The sequence below is a fragment of the Lithobates pipiens genome, unplaced genomic scaffold, assembly GCF_037356315.1.
Source record: "Lithobates pipiens isolate NorthernLeopardFrog02 unplaced genomic scaffold, aLitPip1_a1.2 Scaffold_22, whole genome shotgun sequence".
Taxonomy (NCBI): Eukaryota; Metazoa; Chordata; class Amphibia; order Anura; family Ranidae; genus Lithobates; species Lithobates pipiens.
The window spans coordinates 192,166,317-192,179,161 of NW_027507784.1; positions in this window are offsets into that span (position 1 = coordinate 192,166,317).

Consider the following 12,845-nt stretch of genomic DNA (forward strand, 5'->3'; position numbering starts at 1 on the left):
TCTACGGTGAAGGCCCACAAACCCACTGCAGTGTGCTTACAGGAAACACACTTCCAAGCTAATTCTATATCCATACTTAAAAGCTGCAGCTATCCCACCCAATTCCACGCTACCCATACAGCTTACTTGAGGGGTGTCGGCATACTTATTTTGCATGCTTTCTCCTTTCAGTTACTGCACTCCCTGATTTATGATCAGGGATGGCACTTTTTTCTACTATGCAAACTAGCGGGGTTGACATGTATTGTTGCAAATATCTACGTACCTCCACCCTTCTCCTTTGACAGCCTGAAATTTCTAGCTCAATTTATAACCCCTGGCATCCCTATTTGGGTGTTGGGAGATTATAACAATGTTATGGATAAGCAGAAGGATACATTTTCACCCAGAGTTAGTGGCAATACCCATCCGGGGGCCCTACCACCTTTGATTCCTTGCAGAAATTGCCCAGAATCCTAATGTACACTGCTATTCTAGCTCCTCTGCGTCCTACAAATTCCGCTCCCGCATAGACCTATGTCTGGGCAACAATTTGGCACATGAACTAACTCTGTGATGTATGCTCCACGCAACATCTCGGACCACTCTCTCTCCTATGTGCTTGCTTAGCTGTTTCTCCTAACCATCAGCATAGGCTATGGAAGGTCAACCCCTTTTGGTTCACAATTTTCCCGGAATCTGATCCCATTCCCAAAGCTCTCACTGAATTCCTACACTTTTTAATCAGGGCACAGCTAAGCCTACGGTGGTTTGGGATGCCCTGAAGGCTCATCTGAGGGGCTTAATTATCATGCAGATTATCGCTATTAAGTGAGAGTACCTTGTAATGAGTGAGGCCGAAAAGGTGGAAGAGTTATACATTGCTGCCCCGCCTAAGTGTCTGAGCATAGTTGGCAGGAAGTGCAGGCCCTGTATCAACAGGTCTCCACTACTACAGCGGAGAACAAGAGATTCTTCCTGCAGCAAAAATATTTTAATGAGGGGGAAGACACTGGACACTTGCTAACAACGATAGCTAAAGCCCAGCAGGGTACGACCCATATAGAGGCCATCTACAATGTTGAGCGGGAAACAGTTGCTTACCAGACCCGAATTCCCCAAGTATTTTCACATTTCTTCCAGGATCTGTACACATCTAACGTGCACCCCACACAAGAGGAGCTGGGTCAATTTTTTGGACCAATGCTTAAAATTCCAAAAAAAAAAAAAAAAAAATTTGGATTTTTTTTTAACTCTCCTCTAAATGCCTGTTGGTAGGGGTTCCCTCGTAGTCTGCCTCCTTCAGTGCCTGAGCTCCTGATGTCACTTCCCCTCGGTGCAGGAAGGGCTCAGCTCCGCCCCTTCCCTCCTGTCAGTCATCTGGGACACGTGACAGGTCCCAGATGACTGTGCAGCGCTGCTCGTGCATGCGCAGTGGGTGCCCGGCTGTGAAGCCACAGCCGGGCGCCCACAATTGCAATGCTGGCGCCGCCGAGAGGAGGGACGAGCGGGGCTTCGTTCCTCCGCATTGCTGGACCCTGGGAGAGGTAAGTGTCAGATTATTAAAAGTCAGCAGCTGCTGACTTTTAAGGGAAACTCCCCTGTAATAACTCATTAACATTTGAGGAACTTTCTTTAGCGGTGGTACAGATGGCCAATAATAAATCACCGGGAGCCGACTGCCTGCCCACAGAAACATATGGGAAATACAGGGCTACTCTTCTGCCGGCCCTGTTAAAAAACCCTTAATGATGGCCTTTAGGATAGTGGCCTACCCGCCTCTATGAATGAGGCTCAGAGTAGTCATCCCAACAACTGGCAAGGACCCACTACAGCCTGACTCTTCTAGGACTATCTCACGGCTCAACGCAGATGTCAAATTACTAGCATGGTTGTTGGCAACTAGACAGTTGGGGATTGTAGCAGAATTGGTCCATCACGACCAGTCTGGCTTCATTCCTGCTTGGTCTACTGCGTTAAATAGCTACAGATTGTTCCTAAACACTCAAATCCCAGTAGCTAACCCAGGCAATAGGGCTATATTTTCCCTCAACGCTGCCAAAGCTTTTGACAGCGTGGAGTGGAAACGATTTGTGGGAGGTTCTGTGTCGATTTGGTCTAGGTGACAGATACATATCTTGGGTGCAACTTCTATATGCTGCCCTCACAGCAAAGATGAGGATTAATGATACCTTGTCTGAGCCTTTTCCTCTGTTTCGCGGGACACGGCAGGGGTGCCCATTGTCAACCCTGCTGTTTGCCCTTGCATTGGAACCCCCGGCAGTTATGGTGCAGGCCTCCCCCCAACATCATGGGCTTCCATAGGGGACAGAGAGAGGACAAAATCTTCCTGTACGCAGACACTCTGCTGTACCTGGGAGATACTGGGGACTCCTTGAGGGCAGTGATGCACCTAATCGATCAATTCGGGCAGCTGTTGGCTTTGCCATAAACTGCCAGAAGTCGGCTCTTCTGCCGGTGCACCTTTGCTGGATGATGTATCTCGCATACAGGTAGATATTTGAGTATAGTGGTAACTGGGGACCCACGGGAATATATAAATTTGAATCTGAAACCAATACTTCAAAAGTTTCAACACAAACATGGCAGTTGGTGTAGGTTACCGCTGTCCGTAACCGGACGTGTAAATAGGATAAATATGATTTGGGCTCTACAACTACTGTACATTCTGCATAATGCCCCGATCTGGATACCACAGTATTGGTTCTAATGTAAAGACTCGCATTTAAGGGCCCTCAGCTGGAGAGGTGGAGTGGCGCACATCAAACTTGCCACTCTCCAACTCCCCAAGGATCAGGGTAGAATGGCTGTTCTGCATCCACAAATGTACTATTTTGCAGTTCAATTACAACCTTTCACAGGTTTGGATCTTGAGACGGTTACAGACTCTTTCAGGGAGCTGCTCCTTGGACCTGATACAGGCTACACTGCCCTGTCCCATATGGAAATGGGCCTACCTAGAGTCCCATCTAATTGCCCCACAGTTCAGCTAATGAAAATCTGGAAAGGGGTTATGATCACATTGGCACTGACTGGGTATCTCTGTCAAACGCCCATTTGGCAGAACCACTTTTACACAGATTTAGCTAAGGTTGCTAAACATCCGATCTGGGAAAGGGCATGGATTAGATTCCTCAACCAAGTACTGAATGACTCTGTCCCAAAGCCGTATCTCAGCTTCTATGGTAATTCCCTGGGCTGAAATGTCATCATTACCAATATATACAGCTACAGCATGCCATGCGTTGCCAGTGTAGACAATCTGATCTGAAGCTAGAAAATTCCACATTCCTGTAATTCATATACACCGATCCTGAAAAGAAAGGTATAATTTTCAGAATTTATACCCACCTACTATCACGTGTACAAGCCCCTGACCTTTTACCCTGCAGGAAAGAATGGGAGCGAGATGTTGGTCCCATTGACGGTAAATAGTGGGACCGTTAGTGTCAGTGGTGCAGGGGCTGACACACCTGTTTATATTGCACAGAGTATACCGTAAACCTGTACAGCTACATAAGTGGGGTAGACGAGAGACTTCCATATGTCCAAAATGTCAGGCTCATCCATATGCTCTGGAGATGCCCCAAGCTGGTGAGGTATTGGAACAGAATTGTTGCTAAAATTAACAATGTATACCACGTTCAACTAGGGGTGGACCCGTTGACGTGTCTGTTAGGGAATCTCAATTAGAAATTTTACCCCCCTTTGGTGCACATCGCCCCTTATGAGGCTCTTATACCTAGCTAGGAAGCGGATTGCCCGACTTTGGCTTTCGGCACAGTGAATCCAAATGGTTAATACCATCCTTATCCGAGAAAAAAACACCCATCATCATAGGAAATTGCCCAAAAAATGTATAAGCATCTGACAGAGTTGGTTGATTTCCCCAGAGGTGGCACAACATGCTATGAAGGATGTGACTTATTAGGTTAAACTAAATCTTGTGCATATACCAAATACAGTGGTGTGAAAAAGTGTTTGCCCCCTTCCTCATTTCCTGTTCCTTTGCATGTTTGTCACACTTAAGTGTTTCGGAACATCAAACCAATTTAAACAATAGTCAAGGACAACACAAGTAAACACAAAATGCAATTTGTAAATGAAGGTGTTTATTATTAAAGGTGAAAAAAAATCCAAACCATCATGACCCTGTGTGAAAAAGCGATTGCCCCCTAAACCTAAGAACTGGTTGGGCCACCATTAGCAGCAACAACTGCAACCAAGCGTTTGCGATAATGTGCAATGAGGCTTTTACAGCGTCCTGGAGGAATTTTGGCCCACTCATCTTTGCAGAATTGTCCTAATTCAGTTACATTAGAGGGTTTTCGAGCATGAACGGCCTTTTTAAGGTCATACCACAACATCTCAATAGGATTCAGGTCAGGACTTTGGCTAGGCCACTCCAAAGTCTTCATTTTGTTTTTCTTCAGCCATTCGGTGGTGGACTTGCTGGTGTGTTTAGGATCATTGTCCTGCTGCAGAACCCAAGTTCGTTTCAGCTTGAGTACACGAACAGATGGTCGGACATTCTCCTTCAGGATCTCTTGGTAGACAGCAGAATTCATAGTTCCTTTTATCACGGCAAGTCTTCTAGGTCCTGAAGCAGCAAAACAGCCCCAGACCATCACACTACCACCACCATATTTTACTGTTGGTATATTGTTCTTTTTATGAAATGCAGTGTTCCTTCTACGCCAGATATACTTGGACACACACCTTCCAAAGAGTTCCACTTTTGTCTCATCGGTCCACAGAATGTTGTCCCAAAAGTCTTGGGGATCATCAAGATGTGTTGTGGAGAAATTGAGACGAGCTTTGATGTTCTTTTTGCTCAGCAGTGGTTTTCTCCTTGGAACTCTGCCATGCAGGCCATTTTTGCCCAGTCTTTTCCTGATGGTGGAGGCATGAACGCTGACCTTAACTGAGGCAAGTGAGGCCTGCAGTTCCTTGGACGTTGTTGTGGGGTCTTTTGTGACCTCTTGGATGAGTCGTCGCTGCGCTCTTGGGGTAATTTTGGGCGGCCTGCCACTCCTGGGAAGGTTCACCACTGTTCCATGTCTTCGACATTTGTGGATAATGGCTCTCACTGTGGTTCGCTGGATTCCCAAAGCTTTGGAAATGGCTTTATAACCCTTTCCAGACTGATAGATCTCAATTACTTTCTTTCTCAATTGTTCCTGAATTTCTTTGGGTCTCGGCATGATGTGTAGCTTTTAAGGATCTTCTGGTGGACCTTACTGTGTCAAGCAGCTCCTATTTAAGTGATGCCTTGATTGTGAACAGGTGTGGCAATAATCAGGCCTGGGTGTGGCTAGAGAAATTGAACTCAGGTGTGGACAACCACAGTTATAGTATGTTTTAACAAGGGGGGCAATCACTTTTTCACACAGGGCCATGATGGTTTGGATTTTTTTTCACCTTTAATAATAAACACCTTCATTTACAAATTGCATTTTGTGTTTACTTGTGTTGTCCTTGACTATTGTTTAAATTGGTTTGATGTTCTGAAACACTTAAGTGTGACAAACATGCAAAGGAACAGGAAATGAGGAAGGGGGCAAACACTTTTTCACACCACTGTAAAGTGTATAGTGCTGATTTAAATGCTATAACATTTCATGATTAATAATCCAGTGCTATAATGACAGTGATTCAAATATTTCATCAAAACCAAAGTCCATGAATCTTTTGTGATGCAACTTTAATCCTTATACCATCACCAGTGGATGTGAGTAAAATGACCTCTTTAACTAAAAAGGATCAGGCTGGTTAGTGTGGGTCTGTGGTCTTGTTGGTATATCAGAGGAGATGGGGCTGGAATTTCGTCAATGCTCCACCGCAATGACAGTTAAAAAAAAAGAAAACACAGGACCATAAGTGTAATACAGTTTAATTAAAAACTGATTAAAAAAAGATGCGCCAACTTGCCACTTACATTAGTAGGTGCCTTTTCTCGGCACTGGAGATATACAGCTTAAACCTTCCACTAGCCTGGTGATGTATTCTGTATACCTCCAGTGCCAAGAAAAAGCACCTACTAATGTAATTTTAATCAATTTTTAATTAAATTGTATTACACATGATTCTGTGACGGAAATCAGGAATACTTCCAAAAATCACTGTGAACACAGCCTGCAATGCCATGACATGCAAAAATGCAAGATAAAGCTCTGGCATGCAAAGAAGCTATATCTGAAAATTATCCAGAATAGAGAATGGCCAAACGACCCCCTGTTCGGTTTGTGACAGAACTTTCAAACATTGCAAACCCCATTGAAATCTATGGGAACTGAACTGGAAAAATCAAAAGTGCCCATTTTGAAGGCTTATATGCAAGTAATTGGGCATAGAATGGTTATAGGGGTCTGGATACTGCCCTGGGGGATATGCATTAGAGGTTGATCGATATATCGGCTGATATTTGTCATTTTTTAATTAATCAGCATTGGCAGATTGTGCTGATAAAAAGGCCAATTATATGTTCAGCCTGACTTGCAAAAGACTTCGGTAATAGAAGTCAATGTAAGTTGCCTGAAGTTTATCAGTGAAGGGACTTTCCTCCTCTCTGGGCAGTCTGCCAAGAAAAGATCAAAGAGATACAATGTTTCTTCTTCAATGTACTGAACTCCCTGTGTAGATTTCTCAGTTTAACCATTTAAAGACAATCTTTTCTGACACTTGTTGCTTACAAGTAAAAATCCTGTATTTTCTGCTAGAAAATCACTTTGAACCCCCAAAAATTATATATATATTTTTAGCAGAGACCCTAGGGAATAAAATAGTGGTTGTTGCAATATTTTATGTGACGTGGTATTTGCGCAGAGGTCTTTCAAGAGCAATTTTTTTGGAAAAAAATACACCGATTTAAAAAAAAAAAAAAAAAACTAATAGAGAGTAAATTTAGCCCTTTTTTTGGTCCAAAAGTTTTGAGTACCTGTTTTTGTGTATTTAATATATAGTCGTTTTATTTTTTTATTTTTTTTAAATCTAAATTATACATACAAGTGAACTGATTGGAGGTTTGTTTTGTTTAATAAATGTTTAAATATAAGAAATTTTCTGTATCACTTATTACCGAAGACTGCTTTCACACTGGAGCAGGCAGGCGTTGACTAACTCTAAAAGACCCCCGATCCCTCCTTTACACTTCAAAGTATTCAGATAACCGAAAACGGCGATTCTGAATACTGTATATTTTTTTCTTTTCAAATGTTTTTATTGAGATTTTTAGCAGAGTTAGTTACAACAAGGGTTACAAAACAAAAAAAAAAAAATAATATATAGTAATAAAAGTAACATAACACAGTATAATGTAGTGACAGGGTTTTCTCAGCATAATATAGCATAGAAACAAATAATCCACAATAAAGAATAAAGTAGTATTCCTAAGTATCTAATATTCATAGTCATAAAGGGACTCGAACAAGAGTTGTATATTTTTTTAAAACCAGCACCATTGGCAGCCAAGTAAACGGGAAGTGACGTCATGACGTTGCTTCCGTGTTTACTATTAGGAGACTGGAACGAAGCCAATTACGGCTTCGTTCCAGTTCCTCCCCAGCAGCCGGAGGCATCAGACAGTGCATCGGTGCTCCCGATTGAACGGGAGCACCGGTACCAGCAGCGGGGGGGAGGACGTCCCCTCCGGCATAACAGCCGAGCGGCTTTTAGCCGCTTCCGTTGTTATGGCTGGATAGCCAATCGCCTGCTGTAAAAAACGGTACCGGGATGATGCCTGCAGGTGCGGGCATCATCCCGGTATACCCCCCAGAAGCCGAGTACGCACATCTGCGTACGCTCGGCGGGAAGGGGTTAATAAAAGACCACATAGATGAGTTCTTACTGGAAATTTTAAGCAACAGACAGCATGGATTCATGAAAGACAGAAGTAGTCAAACAAACCCGATTACTTTTTACGAGGAGGTAACTAAAACCTTGGACAGAGGGGTGGCTGTGGACCTATACTTGGATTTGGAAAAAGCTTTTGCCACAGTTCCCCACACACGGTTAATGTGTAAGGTAAAGTCTACAGGCTTGTAAAGATCAGTTTGTAAATGGATAGAAAACTGACTAAAAGACAATTCAGAGAGTAGTGGTTAATGATTCATACTCTGAATGGTCTAAGGTTATTAGTGGTGTACCCCAAGGTTCAGTGTTGGGGGCCCCTTACGTTTTAATATCTTTATAAATCATATAGGGTCTGGGATTAAAATTTACCATTTCAGCCTTTGCAGATGACACCAAGCTATGCAGTGTAATTATGTCCTTATAGGATGTCTCCAACTTACAGGCCAATCTCAATGTGCTGTTTAACCACTTCAGCCCCGGACCAATAAATACCTTAAGGACCAGAGGTCTTTTTCCAATTTCGCACTGCGCTGCTTTAACTGGTAATTGCGCGGTCATGCAATATTGCACCCAAACGAAATTTGCGTCCTTTTCTTCCCACAAATAGAGCTTTCTTTTGATGGTATTTGATTGCCTCTGCGATTTTTATTTTTTGCGATATAAATGGAAAAAGAGCGAAAATTTGGAAAAAAAATGATATTTTCTTCTTTTTGTTATAAGAAAAATCGAATAAACTAAATTTTAGTCATACATTGAGGGCAAAATTTATTCAGCCACATGTCTTTAGTAAAAAAAATGTCAATAAGCGTATATTTTTTGGTTTGCGCAAAAGTTATAGCGTCTACAAACTAGAGTACATTTTCTGGAATTTACACAGCTTTTAATTTATGACTGCCTATCTCATTTCTTGAGGTGCTAAAATGGCAGGGCAGTACAAACCCCCCCCCAAATGACCCCATTTTGGAAAATAGACACCCCAAGGAAACTGCTGATGGGTATGTTGAGCCCATTGAATATTTTTTTTTTTGTCCTAAGGGATTGAATAATGACAAAAAAAAATAAAAAATGTACAAAAAGTTGTCACTAAATGATATATTGCTCACACATGCCATGGTTATATGTGGAATTGCACCCCAAAATATATTCCGCTACTTCTCCCGAGTACGGGGATACCACATGTGTGGGACTTTTTGGGAGTCTAGTCGCGCACGGCATCCCGAAAACCAATCACCACCTTCAGGATTTCTAAGGGTGCAAATTTTTGATTTCACCCCTCACTACCTATCACAGTTTCGAAGGCCATAAAAAGCCAAAATAGCACAAAACCCCCCAAAATGACCCCATTTTGGAAAGTAGACAACCCAAGCTATTTACTGAGAGGCATGTTGAGTCCATGGAATATTTTGCCACAAGTTGCGGGAATATTACAAACTTTTTTTTTTTGCACAAAGTTGTCACTAAATGATATATTGCTCACACATGCTATGGGCATATGTGAAATGACACCCCAAAATACATTCTGCTGCTTCTCCTGAGTACAGGGATACCACATGTGTGGGACTTTTTGGGAGCATAGCCGCGTACGGGACCCCGAAATCCAAGCACCGCCTTCAGGATTTCTAAGGGCATAATTTTTTTATTTTACTCCTCACTACCTATCACTACCTATCACAGTTTTGACGGCCATAAAATGCCAAGATGGCACAAAACCCCCCCAAATGACCCCATTTTGGAAAGTAGACACCCCAAGCTATTTGCCGAGGGCCAGCTTGACACTATTGAATTTTTTTTTTTTTGTCCCAAGGGATTGAATAATGACAAAAAAAAATAAAAAATAAAAAAATGTACAAAAAGTTGTCACTAAATGATATATTGCTCACACATGCCATGGTTATATGTGGAATTGCACCCCAAAATATATTCAGCTACTTCTCCCGAGTATGGGGATACCACATGTGTGGGACTTTTTGGGAGTCTAGTCGCGTACGGCCCCCCCCGAAAACCAATCACCACCTTCAGGATTTCTAAGGGTGCAAAGGCCATAAAATGCCAAAATAGCACAAAACCCCCCCCAAATTACCCCATTTTGGAAAGTAGACACCCCAAGCTATTTACTGAGAGTCATGTTGTCTGAACGAAAAAAAAGAGATTGATCGGTGGGTATGCCCACCATTAGATACCTCCCTTCATCCACCCACTTCTAATGATGGACATACATGCACCATTTATGTATGCCGAAGCATGGGGGCATCCTCCCGCAAAAAAGTTATGCCGCGTACATACGTTCAAATTTTTCCATGGGCAAGCCCCCGTCGGAATTTTGACCGTATGTACGCGGCATTAGGAGCAAAATCGCTCCTCCACCCCTTATGCCCCCATGCTTCGGCATATATGCTCTTTTTTAACTGTGGTGGTGAAATCACCGCCTACAGCACTGGAGTCACGGCTTTATGTATCGTGGGAGCAAACACTGTTGCTGTCAAGATAAATAAATCCGCGCTGCAGCTGAATGGCGTACCTGCTAAGCAAATTATGGATAACGTTAAAACAAAGTAACATCCCAGTAAAACCTTACCATACCATACCTGCAAAGCAATTGCCAAAAAAAACAGTAAAAAATAAAACATTTTTTAACACAACCTATGCGTAAAATATATATATGCCGAAGCATGGGGGCATCCTCCCGCAAAAAAGTTATGCTGCGTACATACGTTCAAACTTTTCCACGGGCAAGCCCTCCGTCGGAATTTTGACCGTATGTACGCGGCATTAGGAGCAAAATCACTCCTCCACCCCTTATGCCCCCATGCTTCGGCATATATGCTCTTTTTTAACTGTGGTGGTGAAATCACCGCCTACAGCACTGGAGTCACGGCTTTATGTATCGTGGGAGCAAACGCTGTTGCTGTCAAGATAAATAAATCCGCGCTGCAGCTGAATGGCGTACCTGCTAAGCAAATTATGGTTAACGTTAAAACAAAGTAACATCCCAGTAAAACCTTACCATACCATACCTGCAAAGCAATTGCCAAAAAAAACTGTAAAAAATAAAACATTTTAACACAACCTGTGCCTAAAATATATATATGCCGAAGCATGGGGGCATCCTCCCGCAAAAAAGTTATGCTGCGTACATACGTTCAAACTTTTCCACGGGCAAGCCCTCCGTCGGAATTTTGACCGTATGTACGCGGCATTAGGAAATCACCCCCGACAGTGCTGGAGTCGCGGCTTTATGTATCGTGGGAGCAAACGCTGTTGCTGTCAAGATAAATAAATCCACGCTGCAGCTGAATGGCGTACCTGAAAACATGAAAAATGGTTAACAATAACACAGTAAACAGTAAAGTATAAAAAATTTGAGGGGAGAGAGAGAGAGAGAGAGAGAGAGAGAGAGAGAGAGAGAGAGCGAGAGAGCGAGAGAGAGCGCGAGAGAGAGAGCGAGAGCGCGAGAGAGAGAGCGAGAGAGCGAGAGAGAGAGCGAGAGAGCGAGAGAGCGAGAGAGAGAGAGCGAGAGAGAGAGAGAGAGAGAGAGAAAACAGCAACTATTTTTGGTTTTTATATTTTTTTTGGTTTTTTATTTTACTTTTTTTTTTATACACTTTTTTTTGAACTGTAAACTGTAACGGTTCGGGTCTCTCAAAATGCGATGGCATCTTGGGAGACCCTGTGTAACTGTGCCTAGCCTGTGAAATGCTGTACCCTACGCTAATACTTCACTAGTTCATGGTAGCGTTCAAAACACTCACCCTGACAAAGACCAGGATTGCCAGGACAGCGTGGACAATAAGAACGGGTGTCACGCCTATATCCGCGCTTGCTACAGACACGACATCTTTTTTGGGGGGCTCGTTGGGTAGGGGTACTCGGGAGGACATAAGAATAATGCCTCTCATGCAGCCGGCTTACTGCATTTGGTTGGGAATGGTGAGGTACAGAACCGTCTGGAAACAGAAGCTCTGTGACAACCTCTCTTTGGAAGAAAAGAAAGGTTAATGTTCCGCCTGAAGTTTTGTATAGCACAAAAGCATTCAGCAAAGCCAATTGAAATAAGTAAGCAGACACTTTTTTGTACCAGCGTCTGGTCTTACGGGAAGTTAGATACGGCGCCAACATCTGGTCATTGAGGTCCACCCCTCCCATATTTTTGTTATATTCGTGGACACAGAGGGGTTTCTCCACAATACCAGTCGCCGTAGAAATTTGGACCGTCGTGTCTGTATGAAGGGAGGTAAGAACGAAAACATTCTTATTATGCCTCCACTTCATAGCGAGCAAATTATTACACCGATAGCAGGCTCTCTCCCCCAGCCTAAGACGGGAATCTACAAGCCGCTGGGGAAAGCCCCGGCGATTAGGTCGCACGGTGCCACATGCTCCAATCTGATTATCAAATAAATGACTAAACAATGGCACGCTGGTGTAATAGTTGTCCACGTACAAGTGGTACCCCTTTCCGAATAAGGGTGACACCAATTTCCACACTATCTTGCCAGCGCTTCCTATGTAATCAGGGCAGTTCTCCGGCTCTACGTAACTATCTTTACCCTCATAAACCATAAAGCTCCATGCATAGCCTGTGGCCCTGTCACAGCACTTATAGAGCTTGACCCCGTATCTGGTACGCTTGTTGGGAATGTACTGTTTGAATGACAGGCGACCAGTAAACTTAACCAGGGACTCATCAACGCAGACAACTTTTTGGGGAGTAAACAAGTCTGCAAAACGTTGGTTGAAGTGGTTTATGAGGGGCCGAATTTTGTAGAGCCGATCGTATTCAGGGTCTCCACGTGGACGACAAAGTTCATTGTCACTGAAGTGCAAGAACCGCAAGATCTGCTCGTATCGTTTCCTGGACATGGAGTTAGAGAACACGGGCATGTGGTCAGCCGGATGCGTGGACCAATAAGCCCGCATCCGCATAAATTTATGTGTGCCCATGTTGAGGGGAAAGGCCCAAAAACGTCTTAAATTCGGAAACCGTAACTGGTTTC